Below are 26,333 nucleotides of genomic sequence, written 5' to 3'. Positions count from 1 at the left end.
GGTAGTCAAGACAGCACAAAGAATCGTTGGCTGCCCTCTCCCCTCCCTGATGGACATCTACACCTCCCACTGCATCAGCAGAGCCAGGAACATCATCAAGGACAGCTCACACCCTGGCTTTGAACTGTTTGACCTGCTGCCCTCTGGCAGGCGCTACAGGTGCATCAAAGCCAGAACAAACAGACTCAAGAACAGTTTCTTCACCAGAGCAATCACCACCCTGACCTCACACACTCACCCACTGTAACTGTGCAACACCCACATCTCTGTGCAATATTATATTATTCATACTGAACAATATCTAACATTCCTATATTGTGTAATATCCAGTATTCATTCACTAGTGCAATATTCATTCACCAAGTGCAATATTCATCATCTTCATTATTATATGTATACACGCATTTACTTTCTTACAATGTACAGATGCACCAATGTAGGTATGTATGTATATATTTTTATACATTCTATTTTTTGTATATTTTACACATTGTTTATTTTCTGTATATCTCTTGATCATATTGATTATACTAGATTATAATATTTTTATAATATTTTTATTTTCATTTAGAGAGTTTGATTTTCTGTTACATGGCACTGAACAGGAGTGGCCCTCCAATCTCATTGTACATCCTGTATAATGACAATAAAGGCATTCTATTCTATTCTAATATTCTATTCTTTTTTTTTTTTTTTTTTGGCATGGAAAATAATAAATACTGTAGGTATAAAAACAAGTTTATTGAAGGAAAAGTGCTCTGTGGGTGAGCTGTGCTGACACTGAGCATTTATAATAATGAAAACAAACCACGTGGCGAATTAAAATATAATATTCACCAAGAGACATCAGTGTGTCAGTCTGGGGAGTGAAAGTGATAACACTGGTGCGCTTCTGGAGGGCTGATAGTGTGTCATGATTCTGCCAGTATGTGGGATGTTGCTAAAAAAGCAAATGCTGTGGGTGTTTTGGCACATGCAAAATACTATGGAAAATCCCAAGCCTTTAGAAGTGAGTTGCTTATTTCCCAAAATAATGGATAGGAGCAAACTTCGCTTTGCATCAGAGGGTCCATCTCATTTGCTAGGTTACTCCTTGCAGCTACAGTCAATAGGAAAATGTGCAGCTAGACAGCTACAATTATTAATCAGTTACAAAGTAAACTCTTGAGTACATGTGAGAAGTCCACTGCTTACTAGTGCATCTAAAAAAAAACTAAAAGAATATCATGAAAATCTTTTTTTTTTTTTATTTCATTCCAAAAGGTAAACCTTTACATGTTCTATTTTCATTATACGGAAAGTGAAACGCATTGCTCAAAAAAATTAAAGGAAAACATTGAAAACACACCATATCTCAATGAAAAATGAATTGTGCTGGATATCTATACTGATATGGATTGGGTAATGTGTTAGGAATAGTAGGATAGTTTGATGGAAATTAAATTTATCGACCTACAGAGGGCTGAATTCAAAGACAGCCTGAAAATCAAAGTGAAAAAATGATGCAGCAGGCTGGTCCATTTTGCCAAAATTTCATTGCAGCAACTCAGAATGGCTGAAAATTGCTCCATGGTTATACCTCCCCAGACCAGCCATGGTGAATCATGTGACAGGCATGTTCATGGTTTCTCCAGACCCTTTCACATCTGTAACATGTGCCCTAAACTGTGAAAAGCACAGGGAGCCAGTGACAAGTCCCAGTTGGGTTCCATGGTGCCAGGCAGTGAGCACAGGGCCTACTAGAGGACATCAGGCCTTCAGACCACCCTCATGAAGTTTATTTCTGATTAGTTGGTTAGAGACATTCATACCAGTGGTGTGCTGGAGTTCATTTTGAAAAGCTCTGTCAGTGCTCATCCTACTCCTCGCACAAAGCAGCAGATGCCGGTCCTGCTGATGGGTTAAGGACCATCTACGGCCCTGTCCAGCTCTCCTACAGTAACTGACTGTGTCCTGGAAACTTGATTTCTGAATTTTGATACTGGATTTCTGAATTTTTTGACCTCAGCCAAAATCATCAACATTAAAATACACTGGTTAAAAAAAATTTAAGAAAATCCAGTATCTCAAATCATTTGATTATTATCGAAGATCAAAAAAGAATTTACAATACAGAAAGTTGGACAGAAATGTCCAACTTTTCCAAAAGAAAAGTATGCTCACATTCATTTATAGTTTAAATTTAACAGCAGCTGTCTTACATTAAAGTCTTCTAACTTGCTTATCCTAGTGTGTTTGGCTTGTTTTCTGTTACAGTCATGCTGACATTTAAATGGGAGACCTGTAAAAAAAAATTTTGCTATACAAAATTGCTATACAGGAAATGCAGAAATGTGCATTTCCTGTATAGCAATGTTTGGTCTTGGGTAAAACAAACAAACAAACAGTAAACAAACAAATATGGCTCCAATTATGATGTACAGGGGTTGGACACTGAAACTGAAACACCTGTCATTTTAGTGTGGGAGGTTTCATGGCTAAATTGGACCAGCCTGGTGGCCAATCTTCATTTATTGCACATTGCACCAGTAAGAGCAGAGTGTGAAGGTCCAATTAGCAGGGTAAGAGCACAAAATATTGCAATGCACACAACATTATGGGTGACATACCAGAGTTTAAAAGAGGACAAATTGTTGGTGCACGTCTTGCTGGCACATCTGTGACCAAGACAGCAAGTCTTTGTGATGTATCAAGAGCCACGGTATCCAGGGTAATGTCAGCATACCACCAAGAAGGACGAACCACATCCAACAGGATTAACTGTGGACGCAAGAGGAAGCTGTCTGAAAGGGATGTTTGGGTGCTAACCCGGATTGTATCCAAAAAACATAAAACCATGGCTGCCCAAATCACAGCAGAATTAAATATGCACCTCAACTCTCCTGTTTCCACTAAAACTGTCCGTCGGGAGCTCCACAGGGTCAGTATACACGGCCGGGCTGCTATAGCCAAACCTTTGGTCACTCGTGCCAATGCCAAACGTCGGTTTCAATGGTGCAAGGAGCACAAATCTTGGGCTGTGGACAATGTGAAACATGTATTGTTCTCTGATGAGTCCACCTTTACTGTTTTCCCCACATCCGGGAGAGTTACGGTGTGGAGAAGCCCCAAAGAAGCGTACCACCCAGACTGTTGCATGCCCAGAGTGAAGCATGGGGGTGGATCAGTGATGGTTTGGGCTGCCATATCATGGCATTCCCTTGGCCCAATACTTGTGCTAGATGGGCGCGTCACTGCCAAGGACTACCGAACCATTCTGGAGGACCATGTGCATCCAATGGTTCAAAGATTGTATCCTGAAGGTGGTGCCATGTATCAGGATGACGATGCACCAATACACACAGCAAGATGGTGAAAGACTGGTTTGATGAACATGAAAGTGAAGTTGAACATCTCCCATGGCCTGCACAGTCACCAGATCTAAATATTACTGAGCCACTTTGGGGTGTTTTGGAGGAGCGAGTCAGGAAACGTTTTCCTCCACCAGCATCACATCGTGACCTGCCCACTATCCTGCAAGAAGAACGGCTTAAAATCCCTCTGACCACTGTGCAGGACTTGTATATGTCATTCCCAAGACGAACTGACGCTGTATTGGCCGCAAAAGGAGGCCCTACACCATACTAATAAATTATTGTGGTCTAAAACCAGGTGTTTCAGTTTCATTGTCCAACCCCTGTATGCATTGTACCTGACATTATTTTCAATTCAATTTATTTATATAGCACCAAATCACAACAAACAGTCACCTCAAGGTGCTTTGTATTGCGGGTAAAGACCTTATAATAATACAGAGAAAACCCCACAGTCAAAATGACCCCCTATGAGCAGCACTTGGTGACAGTGGGAAGGAAAAACTCCCTTTTAACAGGAAGAAACCTCCAGCAGAACCAGGCTCAGGGAGGGGCAGCCATCTGCCGCGACTGGTTGGGCTGAGGGGAGACTTTTAGTGAGTGTCAGATCCCAGTTACACCCCTATACAGGGGTTTGGATCAGCTCTGCGTCTAACAGGTTAGCGTTTCAGAACCACACACCAAGGCCTGCGGTGTGATCTGGCCATGCCCGAAATAATCCAAACAGGAAAGTGACAATCCAGTACAAGATCCTTCAGCTCCTTTCAGGTTAAATCCAACATGGCAAAAGTGAATAGAGAAAATCGCCAAAAATCAATGTGAACTCTAGAATCCAATTCTTCTCCACATACACTTGCAAGACATGGAAGAAAATACAGCTAAATTCTCTCATATGACAGTTTTATATCCTCATTTATTGGGTATACCACTTCTCCTGCCTATCTCTCTCTGGTGCAAGACTAGTCTATGCCTGATGAGTCACATCATGTTGATTTCACTTCTGGAACTTTCCACACAAGTTCAGTGCAGGCCTCACTCACACTAGTCAGATGTAAGACACAGTTTAACCATTACTTTCATTTCTTTGGTATAATCATATGTGAATATACTTCTTTACAGAATTCTGTGTTAATTTAGTGAAATATAGCAGTTTAGCTGGGGGATCTCATTCCTCTTTGACATGTGCTGATAACATGAGGACCAATGGTATCCCTTCACATTAGAGAATATCATGATATTTTGTTACTTCTTTGTGGCTCTCCTGTAATTACATAAGACTGATAAATGAAAAGCAAAGTAACATTGCATCAGCAAAAAATTACTGTAAAATATCAGTGTTAATACAGTTTAAGTTAGTGCCAATGCTTCCACATGGTTCTGTGTTTTCTACAAGTAAAAAATGACAGAGAAAAGACTGACATAAAAAAAAATGTTATAACTTTAAATGTAAGTCACAAAACCGCATTTTCATGGCCACCAGGTGCTGAAATATGCCTAAAAGTAACAACACCAGCACATAGTTAACATGCATTTATTAACACAGTTTGAAGAGGTTTCTTTAACAGGCCAGTCTAAAAGCTTGCATGGACAGCAGGCAAAACTCAAGTGCTGTGTGACATGAATGTCAGATGCTCCATAGTCTGTTTCCATTTAAATGATTTAGGCTTTCAAGATGGAAAGAAACACTATCACTGAAGAATAAAATATGTTGTTATGCTGATTTTAAAATATGCTGTTATGCTGATTTTTTTTTCATTATTTCATAAACTCACTTAATAAAAATTAAATTGAGTAAAAAAAAATGAGTTAAATAAGTGAAAGTGAATCTTGTAGAAATGATTGTGACAGCAACCAGTCAAAATTTCACTTTATTTTATGCAACAGTAACCTCAGACTGAATGTTTCTTGCAGTCAGAATAAATGAGAAATAGTGTGTCTTAAATGTTGCCATGCTGTGAACGATTTTTTTTTTCCCCTAGTGTTTCAAGGCAATTTCTTCAAAGCCATTTATTTAGACAAGTGGAAACTGAAGGCAAAATGACTCTGACTGATGGCATTACACAACTGCAATTATATTTCATTTTTATATTTCATAAATGAGAAAGGTAAGACTTTCAACTCAATCTAAGATGGTGAGAACAAGAATGCAGAACAAGAATGTTGCTATAGCTTCAAAAATTCTATTTCAAATCTATGGAGCTGCATTGCTTGGAAATCTGCTGTTAGGGTCAGGGGTAAAGAGCTTCTATTAGCCCAGCAAAAGTCTGACTTTTGGAGTCAGGCATCTCTACAAATAAAACCAAAAAAGCACATTCTGACTTTCTGTTTCCATTTCTTCGAGAAGAGGAGTAGATATATATTTTTTTTAATGTTACTATTTCACAAGGTAATAGAACCTTTTGTGTAAAGTATATAATATATGCACTATTTTTCAAACATGTCTAGGCTTAAATAGTGTCTAGGGCCTTTTCATATTAAATTTGTTCATAAACAAAACAGTTAACAAATCTGTCCTCAGTCAAATCCAAGTATTTTTCATTCTAATTGCATATATAACTGCAAAGAGGTCAGATAAAACATTTCTATCAGCATTTAATCCATTACTTTTGTGGTCATTGTGTCTGACACAGAAACAAACTGTCTCATTGAAGTCACTTTGCTATGACTAAGTATTTGTGTTTTCCATCTCTATGTTGAACCAAGCAGATAAACAAGTACTGCCGTGACCTAATGAGAAAGCAGCCACTTGAGCTGCCTGAAGTGCAGCTATAATCAAAATGATATATTAAGCCTAACCAGTTATGCTGATGGGGCCATTAATTTACCCAAACCATGCATTCATTAGGAAATGCTTCTGTGTCAACAGACTCATCTCCAAGTAACTTGAGGGAGGAAAAAATCTGTTCTTTGTATCCCAAAGCATTCCTGTGGTATTTGCACTCCAAAGGATAAAAAATGTACTGTTCATTTCACCAGAGATGTGCAGATAGATGGAATGCCAGAGTGTCTGAATGAAATAGGAAAATATATCATTAAATAATCAATCAAATGGGTCAATTGGAAATAAATGAGTATATTATTAAATGCAAGCACAGAAGAAATGAGAAAATATATTTAGGTGTTTCTACATTTAATTCATTATTTTATGGTTCCTGTGGTACAGTGAAATAGCTTCAACTGTCACCATCAGAAGACCCTAATATCTGATTTTTTTTTTACCCTGCACAGTAAGTCAGGAGAGATCAGTCCCAGGTATTTACACTGTATTGATGCAGTGGACTTATTGTGAATTAAATGACAACAGGCAATGGTGGAGGAAAACTCCTCAAACTGTAAGTAACGTTTTGAAATATTACTGTCTGTGTATCATAAAATACATTTTTAGGTCTAGTTTTTTAGGTGACAACATAACGGCATAATCTTCAAATATCTGTTCAATTTATCAAAATGAAGCCGATTTGCAAAAGTGCCCCAATGTCTTCAGAGACGTGAGGTCTCTGAAAACCCCCACTGACCCTCAGCTTTGAGGATATAATTCACAAATTTATCACAAGTTTGTAGTTAGTTACATGTATCAGTTCGTTCAGCTCAAAAAATGGTTGAACAGAGATGGAATATTATGGAGTGCCAAAATAAATACATAATGAAATAATTAATTAAAGTGTAATTACTTAATAATTAAAATTGAAATTAATAAATTATTAAATACACAATCAGTTAGCTTCATTCCATCCAGCCATCCATCCATCCATCCATCCATCCATCCATTGTCTTACGCTTATCCGGGTAATTAGCTTTTACCTTCATTATTAATTAAAATGTCAAGCAATTTTATTTAAAAACACTGATGTTTTACCCTTATGATTCTTTCATTGGGCATTTCTCAGTACAGACAGTTTGTATTTGCATACTTGGTAGTTCCAACTTGGTGAGTACACTCAAGTGGAATTTGAGAATGGCATTATAACATACAATGAGCTGACATTATATCAAGAACAATGAAAACCGTGTACTTCAGCCACTGTCTGTGCTGTTCATACTGTACTTTTTGATCTTTGAAGTTTTTTTGTGGCCCTCTCATTACTGGTGAACTCCACTGTTGCTCCCTTCCTTATTCTGGCTCACTTGTCAACCAATCAGTATTTGGCAGACACGTACATCATCTGCTTCCAGCGACACACAGTTAGAATTTTGGAGGACTGCACGGGAGAGCAGTGAGTGGAAACCTCTCTCCCACCTGTCCGAACGGAAATGTGTACACAGATGGACACATTTGCAGGACCATAAATTATGCTCAATTACTTCTGAGGGTAGGAGGACAGCTCACAGTGAGCATACTTCATGTCATCAACTTGGCTTCATTGTGTACTTTACTGCCTTATGATTAATATTTATAATTAAAATAGCACATAATAGACTTAATTACCTGTGTCCTTTTAAAATATATTTACATTTTTATAAATACTATGGAAAGATGTTCTAAATGCTATAAAAGGGCAATTACTGTGAAATCATTTCATCATAAATCCTCTATTGATTTGGAGGTAGGTGGTAAAGAACCATACACCACTATAATAAATAATGATAATCAATGGACTGTTCAGCAGATCTTCCTTAAAACCATTATACATGCATACATAATGCTCACTGTTCATCAGACAAAAAACTGATCAGATGTATTTTTTTTAATTCTAGTAAACTTATAACAAATAGCTGGTGTTTAAGAATACAGTTCAGTAAATGTTCAAAACAGATAATTTGATCATTTCTGGAGCAGACTCGACATCACAAACAGCATCAACATGCTGGTCCAGATGTTTCTGCTCCTGGGGAAAATGATTTTGATTGAAAATAAGCTGTTATAAAGAAGAATAACACACCTGAACATTAGGAAATAAAGATGAGCAATTCATTCAGTTCAAAATATACTGACAGTGCTTAAGTGAGACATTATGGTTTATGAAAACTATCCAGGTATGAAGCTTAACTTTAGGCAAACCAATTTGCTAGGGAACAGATAGAACACTGAAATCACCAATCAAATATCACCTGAGTGAATTACATCCTATGTTTAGCCTCCACTGAAAGGTGAGGGTCAGCAGAGGTTTTGAAAACTGTGTATCAGGAGCAGGCTGTTCTTGGTGGGTATCATGAGGTGATTACTGCTGACGCCAGCTGGCCGTTACGTCAGTGAGACCTCAAAACTGCACTTTTACAATTAGGCTCTTTTTGACAAATGTCTTGACAAACAAAGATACTTTTTTCTCTTATTTATTGATCAACATTACTGTAAATGTGCCAGATGGCTGACTTTCAACTGCAGTCCTTGGGCAAGACGTATATTCTATAAAACAACATACATGGTTAAAATTTTATATCTGTTCATTGACTGGCACATATAAAAGATGTTGAACATAAAAGCATGTAGCAGACAGATAATCTACCCAATTATGCAACAACAAATTATAAAACAGTAGATATGCTACAAGAAGATATGATTACACAGACAAACGGGTTTAAATCTTAAACACACAATAAGATAAGCAGCATTAGGTCTTGCAGGCAGCTGAGAAGCAGGTCGGGTGAGCAGAACATAAGCACACAGGAATCCAGCAGACAAGACAGAGAAAATTATTTTAGTGGTCACAGATTTCATTCTCTGATGGTGTGTTTCACTATTACAAATATGAAGATTACCACACTACATTTGTGTCTAAAAGATTCTTCAAAGTTCAATTCAATAAAATTTCAATTAAATGTTATTTATACAGTGCTAAATCACAACAACAGTCACCTCACAGTGTTTTATATTACAAGATGAAAAACCCTACAATAATAAAAAAAAAAAAAAAAAAAGCACAATCAGACGACCTCATATAAGTGAGCATGAGGCAATAGTGGGAAGGAAAACCTCTGCCAGAACCAACAAGTTTATATGGCGACACAGAAACAGTAGTAGAAATCTCTACTCATAAAGTCTGGGGTGCTTTCTTCCCCAGTGCTTGTTGTGATTTTATTCCAAGTCCTCTGCATCAGTCCATTATCTGGCATTGGTCTGTCTTGAATTGTCGTACATGTTACCAATCAGATATAAGGGTCTGTTGATGAGCTGCAGTGACAGTTTAAATGATTTCAATAATTTCATGATGCACTGCAACACAGGAGCCATGAAGTAATTAATTAAATAGTGAAATAATTAAATATTTTTTTAAATAAAAAAAAAAGATAGATTTAATTAATTTATTATACATTTAATTAATTATTAGATGTATATATTAATTTCATTTTGGCACGCTTGGTACATATATATATATATATATATATATATATATATATATATATATATATATATATATATATATATATATATATATAGTTTTACTGACCAGTCAAATATTTTTAACCATACATTCAAGCATTTTTTTTTTCCACAGATCTTTATCTAGCACTTCATCTACCTCACTTCCATGTTCAATTTAGTCCAATTTGCATGTCTTTGCTGGAGTAGTTAGAGAAAACATGTGGAAACAGTGAGAACATGCAAACTCCATAAAAAAAAGCTCAAGCCAGCCAGGAGATTAAACCTTTGTGCTGTGAGTTGACAGCGGTACCCACTCTGGCACTGTACCAATATTGCATTGAAAACTGAAACAAATTACCTTTTTTTTTTGTTTTGCAGTGTCATTACATCCATTAAAAAGACATGCAGTGAGGTGAGCTCCTGACGTAATGACTGTGTTCCAATATAGTTTACTGGTTTTCTTTTTGTTAGTTTTTGTTTGTCTTGTTTGTTTTCTTTTGTCTTCATGGTGTTTGTTGAGCTACTGAGGTCCAATTTTGTATGACAGATAAAATAAGTAGGAGAGACCACATTCTAACTCTTTGATGTTAACTATAATGTGTATATGCTCCAGAAATCTAAATTATTAACTTCCTGTGATTGTAGACAAAAATTAAAACAAGCACTGGCATGTTAATTCAAAGCTTCAATGTTGCAAAGTACAGCCTCAAAGAGTCTGGCAAAACATAATTCACCTTTCAGTATGCATTATGCATATAAGAACTATAAGTCTGAAAAATCTGAATAATATAGCATTTAGCTGAAAAAAGTAAAGTGAAGCCAGTACACTAAAAGTGCCATAAAGCTGCACAGCTGTCAAGTTCAATAAAACCTTGTAGTTCCTATGTTTATGGTTAAAATGTATTGAAGATAAAGAGGAGGATGAACTATGATGGTAATTAGAGAAGTGCCTGGAGTTCAAGACTTAGAACCTTATATAAAGCAAACAAAGTGGAGACAGAAGCACTAACACAAGAACTCTCAAAGGAAGTTCATAAGTAATCCTCTCACCGCTGCTAAAAAGTCTCGCAGCAGAAATACAACCAGAGGTGCAAATGGATCACAGGAACAGCTGATTTATTAATGTGCCTCTATGTAATGTAAACTGTGAAGGAGTGTGTGGATTTTATTTTATTTTTTTTTGTTGGTTTTTATTTTTTCATTGATAAGTCTCCACAGGATAGAAGGGTACACTGAATCCTACACTCTCCATAATGGGTTTGTTGTCTACTCTTACATCCCTTACGTTCCGTAAGGGTTAACGATCCACTTGATTGTCAGAGTAGTCTCTGAGGAGGAGGTTTTCAACACCCCAAAAATGAAAAGCACTCACGGAGAAAAATTCTGGTTCCAAATAATCAACCTTTACTTATAGCAATAACATAATATTCTCCGAGTTGACTGCTTACAAAATCCAAATATAAACATTAAGGTTTGGTGGTAGAAAAACTGTATCACTCCTCACTCCATACAAAAAAAAAAAGGAAAAAACCACCAGCCCCACCCCAACAGCTGTTTTTTCTTCATAATGACAGCGAGAGGCAGACCTAATGAGCTGGAGGAGGTTCCAAACAAAGCACAAGAACAAATGATACGTCCACCACCCTTGGCATAATCCTTGGCATCATATAGGATCACCAACATTTATCATTTGGCACAATACTCATCCCCCAATACCCAATCAAATACTCAATAGGCTCCAACAGGGTTATTTTCTTTGTTAGTCTATATCATTGTGTTTAATAAAAGGTAGAGCAGAGCATTGTGGAGTTGCTGGCAAAAACCGGTGCATATCGTACGGACACTTCAGTGACCACTGTATACAATATATTCAATTCAATTCAATTCAATCCATCCATCCATCTATTCTCTTCCGCTTATCCGGGGCCGGGTCGTGGGGGCAGGAGCCTAAGCAGAGAAGCCCAGGTTTCCCTCTCCCCAGCCAACTCCTCCAGCTCATCCAGAGGGACCCCAAGGCATTCCCAGGCCAGCCGAGAGATATAATCTCCCCAGCGTGTCCTGGGTCTACCACGGGGCCTCCTCCCGGTGGGAAATGCCCGGAACACCTCACCCAACAGGCAGCCAGGAGGCATCCTAATCAGATGCCAGAGCCACCTCAACTGGCTCCTTTCAATGAGGGGCCGTTAGGGACATTATTACTGAAATGCGCGCACACAAACTACTGAAACGCCTTCCTGTTTAACCGAAACAACTTACTGTTTGCACAAAACACCTTCCTGTTCACTCGAAACGCCTTCCTGTTCACACGAAATGCTCTCATACACACTACTGAAACGCTCTCACACAAACTACTGAAACGCCTTCCTGTTTAGCCGAAATGCCTTCCTGTTTAGCCAAAACAACTTCCTGTTTGCACAAAACACCTTCCTGTTCACACGAAATGCTCTCATACACACTACTGAAACGCTCTCACTCACACTACTGAAACGCGCTCACACACACTACTGAAACGCTCTCACTCACACTACTGAAACGCTCTCACACACACTACTGAAAAGCCTTCCTGTTTAGCCAAAACAACTTCCTGTTTGCACAAAACACCTTCCTGTTCACACGAAATGCTCTCATACACACTACTGAAACGCTCTCACTCACACTACTGAAACGCGCTCACACACACTACTGAAACGCTCTCACTCTCACTACTGAAACACGCTCACACACACTACTGAAACGCTCTCACTCTCACTACTGAAACACGCTCACACACACTACTGAAACGCTCTCACTCTCACTACTGAAACACGCTCACTCACACTACTGAAACACGCTCACACACACTACTGAAACGCTCTCACTCACACTACTGAAACGCGCTCACACACTACTGAAACGCTCTCACTCACACTACTGAAACGCGCTCACTCACACTACTGAAACGCTCTCACTCACACTACTGAAACGCGCTCACTCACACTACTGAAACGCTCTCACTCACACTACTGAAACTCTCTCACTCACACTACTGAAACGCTCTCACTCACACTACTGAAACGCTCTCACTCACACTACTGAAACGCTCTCACTCACACTACTGAAACGCGCTCAGTCACACTACTGAAACGCTCTCACTCTCACTACTGAAACACGCTCACACACACTACTGAAACGCGCTCACTCTCACTACTGAAACACGCTCACACACACTACTGAAACGCTCTCACTCTCACTACTGAAACACTCTCACACACACTACTGAAACGCTCTCACTCTCACTACTGAAACTCGCTCACTCACACTACTGAAACGCGCTCACACACACTACTGAAACGCTCTCACTCACACTACTGAAACGCGCTCACACACACTACTGAAACGCTCTCATACACACTACTGAAACGCGCTCACTCACACTACTGAAACGCTCTCACTCACACTACTGAAACGCGCTCACTCACACTACTGAAACGCTCTCACTCACACTACTGAAACGCTCTCACTCACACTACTGAAACGCTCTCACTCACACTACTGAAACGCTCTCACTCACACTACTGAAACGCGCTCACTCACACTACTGAAACGCTCTCACTCACACTACTGAAACGCTCTCACTCACACTACTGAAACGCTCTCACTCACACTACTGAAACGTGCTCACTCACACTACTGAAACGCTCTCACTCACACTACTGAAACGCTCTCACTCACACTACTGAAACGCGCTCACTCACACTACTGAAACGCTCTCACTCACACTACTGAAACGCGCTCACACACAGTACTGAAACGCTCTCACTCACACTACTGAAACGCGCTCACACACACTACTGAAACGTTCTCACTCACACTACTGAAACGCTCTCACTCACACTACTGAACGCTCTCACTCACACTACTGAAACGCGCTCACACACACTACTGAAACGCTCTCACTCACACTACTGAAACGCGCTCACTCACACTACTGAAACACTCTCACTCACACTACTGAAACGCGCTCACACACAGTACTGAAACGCTCTCACTCACACTACTGAAACACTCTCACTCACACTACTGAAACGCGCTCACACACAGTACTGAAACGCTCTCACTCACACTACTGAAACGCCCTCACTCACACTACTGAAACGCTCTCACTCTCACTACTGAAACGCTCTCACTCACACTACTGAAACGCTCTCACTCACACTACTGAAACGCGCTCACACACACTACTGAAACGCGCTCACAAACACTACTGAAACGCGCTCACTCACACTACTGAAACGCTCTCACTCTCACTACTGAAACGCTCTCACTCACACTACTGAAATGCTCTCACTCACACTACTGAAACGCGCTCACACACACTACTGAAACGCTCTCACTCACACTACTGAAACGCTCTCACTCACACTACTGAAACGCGCTCACTCACACTACTGAAACGCTCTCACTCTCACTACTGAAACGCTCTCACTCACACAGTACTGAAACGCTCTCACTCACACTACTGAAACGCTCTCACTCACACTACTGAAACGCTCTCACTCTCACTACTGAAACGCTCTCACTCACACTACTGAAACGTGCTCACTCACACTACTGAAACGCTCTCACTCACACTACTGAAACGCTCTCACTCACACTACTGAAACGCGCTCACTCACACTACTGAAACGCGCTCACTCACACTACTGAAACGCGCTCACACACAGTACTGAAACGCTCTCACTCACACTACTGAAACGCGCTCACACACACTACTGAAACGTTCTCACTCACACTACTGAAACGCTCTCACTCACACTACTGAAACGCTCTCACTCACACTACTGAAACGCGCTCACACACACTACTGAAACGCTCTCACTCACACTACTGAAACGCGCTCACTCACACTACTGAAACACTCTCACTCACACTACTGAAACGCGCTCACACACAGTACTGAAACGCTCTCTCTCACACTACTGAAACACTCTCACTCACACTACTGAAACGCGCTCACACACAGTACTGAAACGCTCTCACTCACACTACTGAAACGCCCTCACTCACACTACTGAAACGCTCTCACTCTCACTACTGAAACGCTCTCACTCACACTACTGAAACGCTCTCACTCACACTACTGAAACGCGCTCACACACACTACTGAAACGCGCTCACACACACTACTGAAACGCGCTCACTCACACTACTGAAACGCTCTCACTCTCACTACTGAAACGCTCTCACTCACACTACTGAAACGCTCTCACTCACACTACTGAAACGCGCTCACACACACTACTGAAACGCTCTCACTCACACTACTGAAACGCTCTCACTCACACTACTGAAACGCGCTCACTCACACTACTGAAACGCTCTCACTCTCACTACTGAAACGCTCTCACTCACACAGTACTGAAACGCTCTCACTCACACTACTGAAACGCTCTCACTCACACTACTGAAACGCTCTCACTCTCACTACTGAAACGCTCTCACTCACACTACTGAAACGCGCTCACTCACACTACTGAAACGCGCTCACTCACACTACTGAAACGCTCTCACTCTCACTACTGAAACGCTCTCACTCACACTACTGAAACGCTCTCACTCACACTACTGAAACGCGCTCACACACACTACTGAAACGCTCTCACTCACACTACTGAAACGCTCTCACTCACACTACTGAAACGCGCTCACTCACACTACTGAAACGCTCTCACTCTCACTACTGAAACGCTCTCACTCACACAGTACTGAAACGCTCTCACTCACACTACTGAAACGCTCTCACTCACACTACTGAAACGCTCTCACTCTCACTACTGAAACGCTCTCACTCACACTACTGAAACGCGCTCACACACACTACTGAAACGCTCTCACTCACACTACTGAAACGCGCTCACTCACACTACTGAAACGCTCTCACTCACACTACTGAAACGCTCTCACTCACACTACTGAAACGCTCTCACTCTCACTACTGAAACGCTCTCACTCTCACTACTGAAACGCGCTCACTCACACTACTGAAACGCTCTCACTCACACTACTGAAACGCTCTCACACACACTACTGAAACGCTCTCACTCACACTACTGAAACGCTCTCACTCACACTACTGAAACGCGCTCACACACACTACTGAAACGCGCTCACTCACACTACTGAAACGCTCTCACTCACACTACTGAAACGCTCTCACTCACACTACTGAAACGCGCTCACACACACTACGGAAACGCTATCACTCACACTACTGAAACGCGCTCACACACTACTGAAATGCTCTCACTCACACTACTGAAACGCGCTCACACACACTACGGAAACGCTATCACTCACACTACTGAAACGCTCTCACTCACACTACTGAAACGCTCTCACTCACACTACTGAAACGCGCTCACACACACTACTGAAACGCGCTCACTCACACTACTGAAACGCTCTCACACACTCTACTGAAACGCTTCCACACTTCCAAATGAAAAGACAAACAACGTGGTAAAAGTGATTCTGAACAAAGTCCAAGACTTTTTTCTTTTCATACTATATTAAACTTACAGCCCTGTCTGCTGAAATATTGCAGTATCTATCTACAACAGTGGTCCCCAAACTTTTTTGTGCCCCGGACCGGTTTATTTTCAGACAATTTTTTCATGGACCGGCCTTTAAGGTGTGGCGCTTAAATACACCAAAATAAATGATACGACCGGCATAAAATTTTGTGACATTTTCTAAATATAATATTAAACGTGAATCCACTGTGTTCTCTTATGCAACTTTATCAGCAGCGTCCTTGTAACATCGCGCCAACAACACAACAAAACAAAAGCAACATCCTCTCTGTCCCGATGCTCTTTGGTCTCTATGGTAATGTTTAAACATGCCTTCAAAATAAAATACACCGCAAAAATATAACTCACCATAGCGCTGAATCAGCGTGAGCCCCGACCTTTGATTTCATATGGAGAGTGTTGGGATCTGTTTTCCAATCCTACTTTAAGAAATCTTTACTTTGTTTAAAACTTCCAATTTAGTGATCCCACCCAGGTTCGTTGATGGTGAAAAGAAACACACAGGTCATGCAAATACTCACATCATAATATAAACATTTATTCAACAGAGTATATTAATTAATAGAGTATATGACATAAAACATGTTAAATCAGATATCTGAGAGACTAGATCAGACCTTACTTCCCTGTCCCTCTGCCCCATCTAGTCTAACCTTCTCACTGTCTCTCTTCTGCTTATATGCCCCATCCTCCACTTCTTCTAAAGAATTTACCCTTCTTTACAATTCCTACACTAGTTTCTATGACAACCACACCTAAGGAATGACCAGCCTGCACACTGAGAAGGAAAAGTCTGTTCCAGTTCACTAACAAGTATATACTGCTAAATGCAAATAAAACTAACAAATATAAATCATACAAATAATTGCTAGCAAATGTAACTAATACACATAAAGAAGCCGAAAAAAGTAAATACAAGACAAAAATCAATAAACAAAAAATATATAACATTTAGTTTTGGAGGGTGCATGTAAGTAAAGTACATCAGGCTTCTATAGAAGCCACAGAAGAGCGATATATCTGGTTCAAATTAGCTGTCATTATTTAGTCAGCCTGATCAGACATGATCGTGAACATCATTAGTGAAGTACATGCTTACCAAGTGGTAAGTAATTCTATCTTAATCACAGTTACTTTCATTAAAAAGAATGGCATAGATTTATAAAACTAATTATGACAATTGACTTAAAATGTGGATGACGAAAAGAGACAAATGCTCATGGTAGCTATAATGCTAGTTTGGTGTATTATTAGCTTAAAAGTGTCCGATAAGGCAAGGTAACATTAATGAACACATTACATATTATCATGCACAGATTTGTACAATACCAGAGTACAGTATCACAGCTGGCTCATTTTATGGCAAAAAACAGACATGCTGAATGACAGAAAACATGATCGTGATTATTGCAAAGTCTGCAGGCTAAGATTGCAGTGATAAAGATGAGGAAATAATTTTTTTAGGCCGTACAGAGAAAAAGAGTCAGCAACAGGGGCATCATAGTGGGGGGAACTAGAGCATACTACCCAGGACCCCAATCTTGGGAGGGACCCTGGAATGAAATGTTTGTAATGTTTTATTTCTAAGTAATTAGCGTCATAATGGAATTACCTGAATAAATCATTTGGGTAATTGAACTTTGAATCCACTGTCACCCCTTACAAATTACAAAATGGTATAGTCCACCCCAGCACTCTCCTTGACAGCACAGCTAATTTATTCTATCTAGGTGACCGCTAATACTCATGGTGAGTCATGTCATTCCCAGGAAAGCAAATTCAGGGTATCAAGAATGAAAAGAAAGAAAGGAGAAGGAGAGAAAGCAAACTAAGGGAAGAATTCCTTTCAAAAGAATGGTTTAGCTATCTGTAGCTGTTAAAGACAGTGACCCAATATCAGATGTGACAATATATCTCACAAAATGACAAATATATCTAACAACTTAAAACCATGAAGTGCTTGGCCCCTTACTTCAGAAAAACCAAGCAGCAGCAGGTCCTTCTCCAAATGATGTGCAAGATGTGGGACAAGGTGAGCTCATACAGTCACAGCTAAAAGTTATGCCATGCAATCATTTGTATCAATAGCACGTCCATCTGAAATCTTGCCTCTAATAGCATTAAACTTTATTCTATGTTGGACCAGTTGTTCTCAACCAGTGACTGTACCTCAACCAATGTCCCATGAAGCATTTTGAGGAAGTCAGTGCACTTTAGGCTGTTGAAATGGCATTTTAAAATACTACAATGACACTGCTTTTAAATTCCAAAAGTTTCTAGCTTATATGGGGATAGATGCATCTATTTAGCTTTTACTAACTCTAATAAAACACTATCAGGCACACAGCATACCAGGACCATCAGTATAATATCAGTATAAATGGCTATTATGTCATATCATTGCACATATCATAAATGTGATTAAATCTAATGCATTTCAACATTATGCAACCAAGATGCTATAATTATAATATAAAATTTTCATAAACACAAGTAGGAAATGATAAATAAACGGGTTCTTTAGTGCTTTTCTACTCTACTCGGAGTATTCAAAGCACTTTATACAACATGCCTCATTCACATAAGCACTTTTTCTATTCCAAGTACTTTCTATCTAACTGTCACACAAACTGGCACTCCAGTCAATGCGTAGGAGAGCAACTTAGAGTTTAGTATCCTGCCCAAAGGTACTTTGGCATGCAGACTGAAGCAGCCAGGGATTGAACCATCCTGAGTTACAGCCTTGATGATCTGGGCTGACCTCTAATGTACTATACCTCAGTGGCACAAATTTATTATATAGTGGCAAATCACATCAACAGTCACCTCAAGGCACTTTACACTAAAAGTAAAGACCCTACAATAGTACAGAGAAAACCCAACAATCAGATGACCCCCTATGAACAAACACTTGGCACTTCCCTTTTAACAGGAAGAAACCTCTGGCAGACCCAGGCTCTGGGAGGGGCAGCCATCTGCTGTGACCACTTGGGGGAGAGAGGAGGGAGACAGGACAAAAGACACACTGTGGAAGGGAGCCAGAGATTAATAATAAGTAATGATTAAATGCAGAGTGGGGTATAAACACAGAGAGTAAAAGAGGTGAGTGAAAAAGAATCACTCACTGCATCAAGGGAAGCCCCCAGTAGTCTAAGCCTAATGCAGTGTACTGTAACTAAAGGGGGGGTTCAGGATCACCTGATCAGGCCTTAACTATAACCTTGATCAAAAAGTTCTAAGTATAATCTTAGAAGTAGAAAGGGTGTCTGTGTTCCAAAGTACTTTTACCCCAAGATTATCTTGAATCTGACTGAAGAGGCCATTGGTTTGACAATTGTAAATGATAGGCCATATGGGTTATCTATGCAACTTCATAAACAATTTGTGGGACCTTCATGCAGAACTGCAGCAGTGCCACCTGGATCCACTCCATTCAGTGATTTTGGGCCTGTAAGGAGGTCAATATCAAGGTTGAGGTCAAGTCTTCTTACATATCCGACAGATATCTTTATTGCTGCTTAATTAATACTGGATAGGTAATACAAAACATCATAAAGAACTATCAGTACCCTCAGCAGATTAAAATAAAACAGTCCTCAAAGATGTGCTTACACTCTCAAGTCTACTTAAACCATAGAAAGATACATCAATATGCCCTATTTTAGTCTGTATCAAAAAAAAAAAATTATGAGTATTCCATAAGAAAAGGTTACAGTTAACCCTTTTGTACAAGGTATTTTCACTGTTGATTGATGCTTGCATGTTGTGGGTACATGGAACGCATATCAACACAGGATTTCTTCCTAGAACTGAGAAGCCACACTTGCATAAAACTGCATAGCATCTGCTAATTTTTCTTAAAAGGTATTGGAAAGGCATATTGTAGACACAGAAATGTTTGTGAGCCTAACATTTTTCATAGTTTTCACAACCTTGCACAAAATGCAGAAATAAAGGTGTGACACTTTGAACTTCATGCATTTCCACTAAGTCTGTGAAGAAAACACAAAATTAAAATGTCACTTAATCTGAAAAGGCCCAAAATTGCCAATTTTAGGCACATTTCTGTGTCCACAGTACATGATCTACATGTATGGTGTATCTGGGCCATTCTACTAAACTGGAGCTGATTGATTGAAATGAATGAAAATTTGTATTCTCTTTTATCAAAATTTTTAACAGATATCAGTTGCTCTGAAGGACACATATTTAATAATGCAACACTCAATGTTCATTTTGTATTTTCAAACTATCTTGTAATAACTTTCCTCTCCCAAAATTTGTCACTACCAAACCATGGAATTCATTTCAGAAAAAAAATTAATTGTTTTACATATTTTGCTTGAACTCTGCCTGTACAGACTATTTTTCTAAAATTAATTTATAAGGTGTTCACAGCAAAATAGATTTTAATTAAGTTTTTACCCACTGCGCCCACTGAGTAGATGGGTCAAAATGCAGAGAATGGATCTCACATACATATTAGCTATTAATGACCTGACAACTGGATTCAACTTCAACAGGACACACAACAGGGAGACAAAGAAGTCACAAAAGAACCTACTGGTATAAGCACTAGCAGCTGTATTTAGTCCAAAATATGATATTGGCAAAAGGGCAGTGGGCAGTGTTTTTTTTCTTCTTTTTTTTTTTCTCTTTTCTCTTTCTCACTCTTTTTTCCTACCCTTTCCTTTCTACCTGTCAGGCCTCGTGAAAATAAATTAAATTAAATTAAAATACAAACATTAACAAGAGCAGCCTATTGGAAAACTTATAGAGCTATTTTCGGAAAAGCAAATATGTTTGGTACACCAGAGCATTCGGATCATATTCCGATTGTGAAAACTGCCAGACATAACAGGCTTTAAAAAAAAAAGGGGCAGTGGGCTGGGGTGTGGGGAACTAAGCAAAGGGTGAAAAGGGCAAAATAAGCCTCATCACCGATGGGGATATCCTCCCACCATTAATGAAGATAGAAAATACATTTAGAAGTCTGGATGACATTACAGCCCCGTTTCATAGCCGACATCTTATTGCCTTTTGAAACATTATTTTGCCCTAATTTTGAGGCCTTGTCCTAATCTTTTATCCCAGTACTTTCACCCTTTGGTTAGTAAAGATATAATACACATTCCAGCAAAAATATGTTTTCATTATTAACAATACTCATTAAATCAAAACAATTTCAAACATGCTGTAAGAGATTGATATTCTGTTATTATCTTGAACATTTCTATAAATGCTTTTTGGTAACCACATCCTAGAACAGACATTCATTGGTAAACATTAGAGAAAGTACAAGGGCGTATGCTATACTTTCTATTTATATAATCTATAACAATAAGCCAGATACAATACATACTTACTATTCATATTATATTATCATGTGTGTACAGAAATATTACTACATAATGCACATATACTATAAAACCTGCTTAATTCAATGTATTATATAAAACATCACTATAATCATAAGACAGCCATGTACAAAACCATGTTGCTTACATTTGAACAGTATTGCTGAGCAGTATGTATGGCTTTAATATTGCTCAATGATGAGTCATAGTCTGTACTGTTTTTGGCCATGAGTCATCCCTGAGCAACATGATTATGCTCATGACTATGCTCAGCCAATCATAAGTTGGCATCCCAGGCTAATCAATAAGGCTGCAGCCTAGAGCTGATGTTACTGTAAACAGACTGGCACTTAGCCTTGGAATGTGGGATTCCCCAGTTTCTCACTGTTTCGCACTCTCATCTATCCAGCTGTTCAGTGACCTAGGGCAGTTGCTAGTTATAGGGAATCCCCACTTTGTCCATTTCAGTCAATGATGGTCCAGTAGGTGTAGCCAATCACACAACACAATATGATCACATGATTAGGCTAAGTCAATCAGCCATAAGAAAGAGGCTGCATATCATTAGCATATATTATCATAGCATTAGCAGCATGAACTCCACCACCACCTCCCCCACCCCTCAGCTCCCATCTATCCCCCTCCGTATGCTGTATCCCCTCTCTCCTGGTGCAGTGCTATTGCTGCCTGCACTCTTCTCACCCCCACACACAACAGAGACAGCCCCATCTTCCACCTAACTCAGCCTCACATCCACCTCATAGCTGATCAGGTGAGAAGTCAGCTCAGGAAGACAAAGATCAGGAAGGCAGCAGGTCCAGATGGAATCAGCTCCAGACTGCTCAGGGACTGTGCAGACCAGCTCTGTCAGGTGGTCCTGTATATCTTCAACTTGAGCCTGAATCTGGAGAAGGTTCCTGAACTGTGGAAGACTTCCTGTGTAGTTCCTTTGCCAAAGATCGCACACCCCAGGGAGCCCAACCACTACAGACCTGTGGTCCTGACTTCTCATCTGATGAAGACCATGGAGAGGCTCATCCTGCACCACCATCACCCACTGGTGGGCACAGCACTGGACCCTCTGCAGGTCACCTATCAGCCTGGCATTGGAGTGGACAATGCCATCATCTACCTGCTGCACAGAGCTCTCTCTCACCTGCAGCAGGTGGGGAACACTCTGAGGGTCATGTTCTTTGACTTCTCCAGTGCTTTCAAAATCATTCAGCCTGCACTGCTGAGATGGAAGCTGGAGGCAGCCGGAATGGACAGGCAGCTGACTGCATGGACCGGTGCCATGACTGTGTGTCTGATGTGGTAGTCTGCAGCACAGGGGCAACGCAGGGCATGGTGATACAGCTATCATCAGATGCGTATTAGAAGGGAACGGTAAGGAATACAGGGGGGTCATCAGTGATTTTGTTGGCTGGTCTGAGACCAACGCCCTCCAAATCAATGCCAGCAAGACAAAGTCGATGGTCATAGACTTCAGGAGGAAGTCACCTCCTACAGCACCGGTGAACATCCAGGGAAAGGACATTGAGACAGTGGTCTCTTACAAGTACCTGGGTGTTCACCTAAACAACAGGCTGGACTGGACTTTAAACACAGATGTCCCGTATAAGAAGGGCCAGAGTCGACGCCACCTGCTGAGAAGACTGCGGTCCTTCGGTGTCTGCAGGACTCTGTTAAAGACATTTTACGACTCAGAGGTAGCATCTTCCCCTCAGTGGTAGCATCTACTCTTTTCTATGCAGTGGTCTGCTGGGGTGGGGAGGTGGGGGTTGATGTACCGAAAGGGACAGGAGCAGGATTGACAAACTGGTGCAGAGGTCTAGCTCTGTGCTGGGATGTCCTCTGGAGTCTGTGATGGTGGTGGGTGAGAGGAGGATGTTAGCAAAGCTGACATCTATTATGGAGAACCCCCATCACTCTCTGCATGAGACCGTGGGTGAGCTGAGCAGCTCCTTCAGTCAGAGACTGAAACACCCTCGCTGCAGGAAGGAGCGCTTTCACAGGTCATTCATCCCAACAGCAGTTAGACTGTGCAACACATCATGATGTCATGAATCACTTGGACACTTTACCTCCCCTTCCATCATTTATGCACACAATGTACCTTTACACGTAGTACATATGCATTTTTATTATTACACTCCCACCCATAATGCATATTGAGTATGCTGTATACAAATGTATATAGTGATTTTGATATCTGTATATAGTGTTTTGATGTATATGTGTGTATATGTATTGTGTATTGATATATTTTATGTGTGTAGTGTTTATTATTTCATCCCTCTTCTCTGTACCTGAGCTGCTGTAATATGCAAATTTCCCTGTCATTGGATCATTAAAGTTTTATCTTATCTTAACTTCTCTAGGTTATTTACTTTCCCCTTCAGATAAATACATCCAATGTGCACAAAGGGTACTAAACACCCAGGAATACAAATATCGTGTTGCACATCTTTGAAGAGTAAATAACACATATGCCAAATTTCATGGCTCAACTCCTTGTGGTTTTGGAGTCTGGAGTAGACTCGTATTCCACTGTACTGGATCATTTCGTAGTCGTTCCCTGTACTCCCTCCATTGCTCTGTCCCATTTTTTCTTTCTTTTTTCTTGAAGTAAGTTTTGTTTTGTCTTCCCTAGGAAAATACATTAAGAAAAAAGAATAATTTGTATGTTTGAAAAATGAAATGTATTCGTATGTATAAAAATAACTGACATCCACTTTTGTCACTACCAAAACAATCAGTTCACAGCTATACATTATGGCAGTGACTTTTTTGGTAGTTACAATCTTAACAAATTCTTAACATGTTTGTAAATATGTTCACAAATAAAAACATAACAAACACATCACTAAAACTAAAACATTTTTAGTTGGAGAAATTATATGTTCAGTAGTGTCAGTCTATGGACCATAACTCTTCTTGTTTTGGTAGTGACATGAAAATGTGGGACAGGTTTTTTGACATATACTTCTTGAATTAATGAGAAAACTATAGAATCAATTTGAATATTTAAGTATTTTAAAATATATTTAAATCTATATTTTTGATATATTTAAAATATATCAAAAGCTAAAATGCAATCAAATAAAAAATCATTGAAAGCATATTTTCACTCATTGAAATTTACAAATTAGAGTTGGGACAGTTCCCTCCCAGAAGAAAGTAACATAAAAAGGATGATATATATTATATATATTTAACTTAATTCTCTCTGAACTAATGCTTTGGGATTAAATAGATCAAAACGTGACATTAATAACTATCAAGGGTCCGATTTTGTAATACTTTTCTAAACATATTTTTAAGTATGGGACTGCAATTTGAAACAATTTGGTAGAGTGGCCCATATTGTCTGCTTCTGATCCAGGAAGTAGGACTATTAGATTTATTTATTTGTTTATTTATTTCTTTTTTAAGACAGGAGCAGTTAGAGGAAAATAAACCTTTATGTGAACATAGCATATGCATAGCCACACCATGGCTATGCATATATTATGATAGTACCAGAAGTTATGCTATGCCTTCTAATAATACTGCATAAAGAAAGCCACTGCACCACAATACCTTTAATACTTACGCCATGCTCTAATTTTTGTAATAAAATATTATGGTCAACAGTATCAAATGCTTTACAAGTCTAACAGGACAACCACAGAAATTAGTCCACTGTCAGGAGCCATAGAAGATCACTGGTAACCTTCACTAATTCTGTTTCTGTACTGTGATTAATTCTGAAATCTGTTTTCAAATAAATCATTCCTCTGCAGATGATCAGTTAGCTGTATTACAACTACTCTTTTGAAATTTTTTTGCGCAAAAATGAAGGTTGCAGATTGGCCTATAATTAGCTAAGACAGCTGAGTCAAGTGATGGCTTTTTAAGTAATAGATTACTTACTGCCACTTTAAAGACCTGTGGTACGTAGCCCGTTATTAGAGATAGATTGATCATATTTAAGATCAAGGCACTAATTAATGGTAGGACTTCGTTGAGCAGTCTTGTAAGAATGGGGTTTAATAGACACGTTGATGGTTTGGAGGAAGTAACTATTGAAAGCTCCATTGGAGAGAAAGAGACTAAATAAATATCAGTAGCTGAAATGATACATCTGTGAGATGGTTATGAATAATTTTTTTTTTTTCTAATAGTTAAAATTTTGTGAAGAAATTCACGAAGTCATTACTAGTTAAGGTTAAAGGAATACTCGGCTCAACAGAGCCCTGATATTTTGTCAGCCTGGCTACAGTGCTGAAAAGAAACCTGGGGTTATTCTTATTTTCTTCAATTAGTGATAAATAGTAAAATGTCCTAGATTTACAGAGGGCTTTTTTATAGAGCAACAACCCTTTTTCGATGCTAAAGGAAGATTAGGGAAATAGCATTTCCACTCCAGCATACAGTCATCTGCTTTAAACCTTAACACAGAGTTTTTTGTTTTTCCAGGTTTTCCCATGCCTCCACTGCTCTCTACACTGTGTGTGTGTGTGTGTGTGTGTGTGTGTGGGAGGGGGGGTGGCAAAGAAGCGGCTATGCCGACTTCCTATAACAAGTGAAATTACTGTAATAATTACATGTGGGCTGTGTAGGGAAATAGCTTAGCTTTCAGAAACCATTTGAAGTTTTCCGATAGGACAAGCCATCGTGTAATTACAGTACTGCAAAGCACATTTGCGCAAATCTGTTGGCTTGGTGTTAAAGGGTTGAGCTGTGCATTTATGAGTTATACCAGGGA

General features: G+C 39.6%; 1 protein-coding gene across 4 annotated transcripts in view; it reads right to left on the bottom strand.

Moving 5' to 3' along the window:
* Positions 1–26,333, bottom strand: part of ntm (neurotrimin) — a 561,945-nt gene that overhangs the window by 72,516 nt on the left and 463,096 nt on the right. The gene's annotated exons all lie outside the window — the stretch shown is intronic.

The sequence above is a fragment of the Archocentrus centrarchus genome, chromosome 14, assembly GCF_007364275.1.
Source record: "Archocentrus centrarchus isolate MPI-CPG fArcCen1 chromosome 14, fArcCen1, whole genome shotgun sequence".
Taxonomy (NCBI): Eukaryota; Metazoa; Chordata; class Actinopteri; order Cichliformes; family Cichlidae; genus Archocentrus; species Archocentrus centrarchus.
Note: the sequence above shows the minus strand (reverse complement) of the source record. Positions and strands in the feature narration are given on the sequence as shown.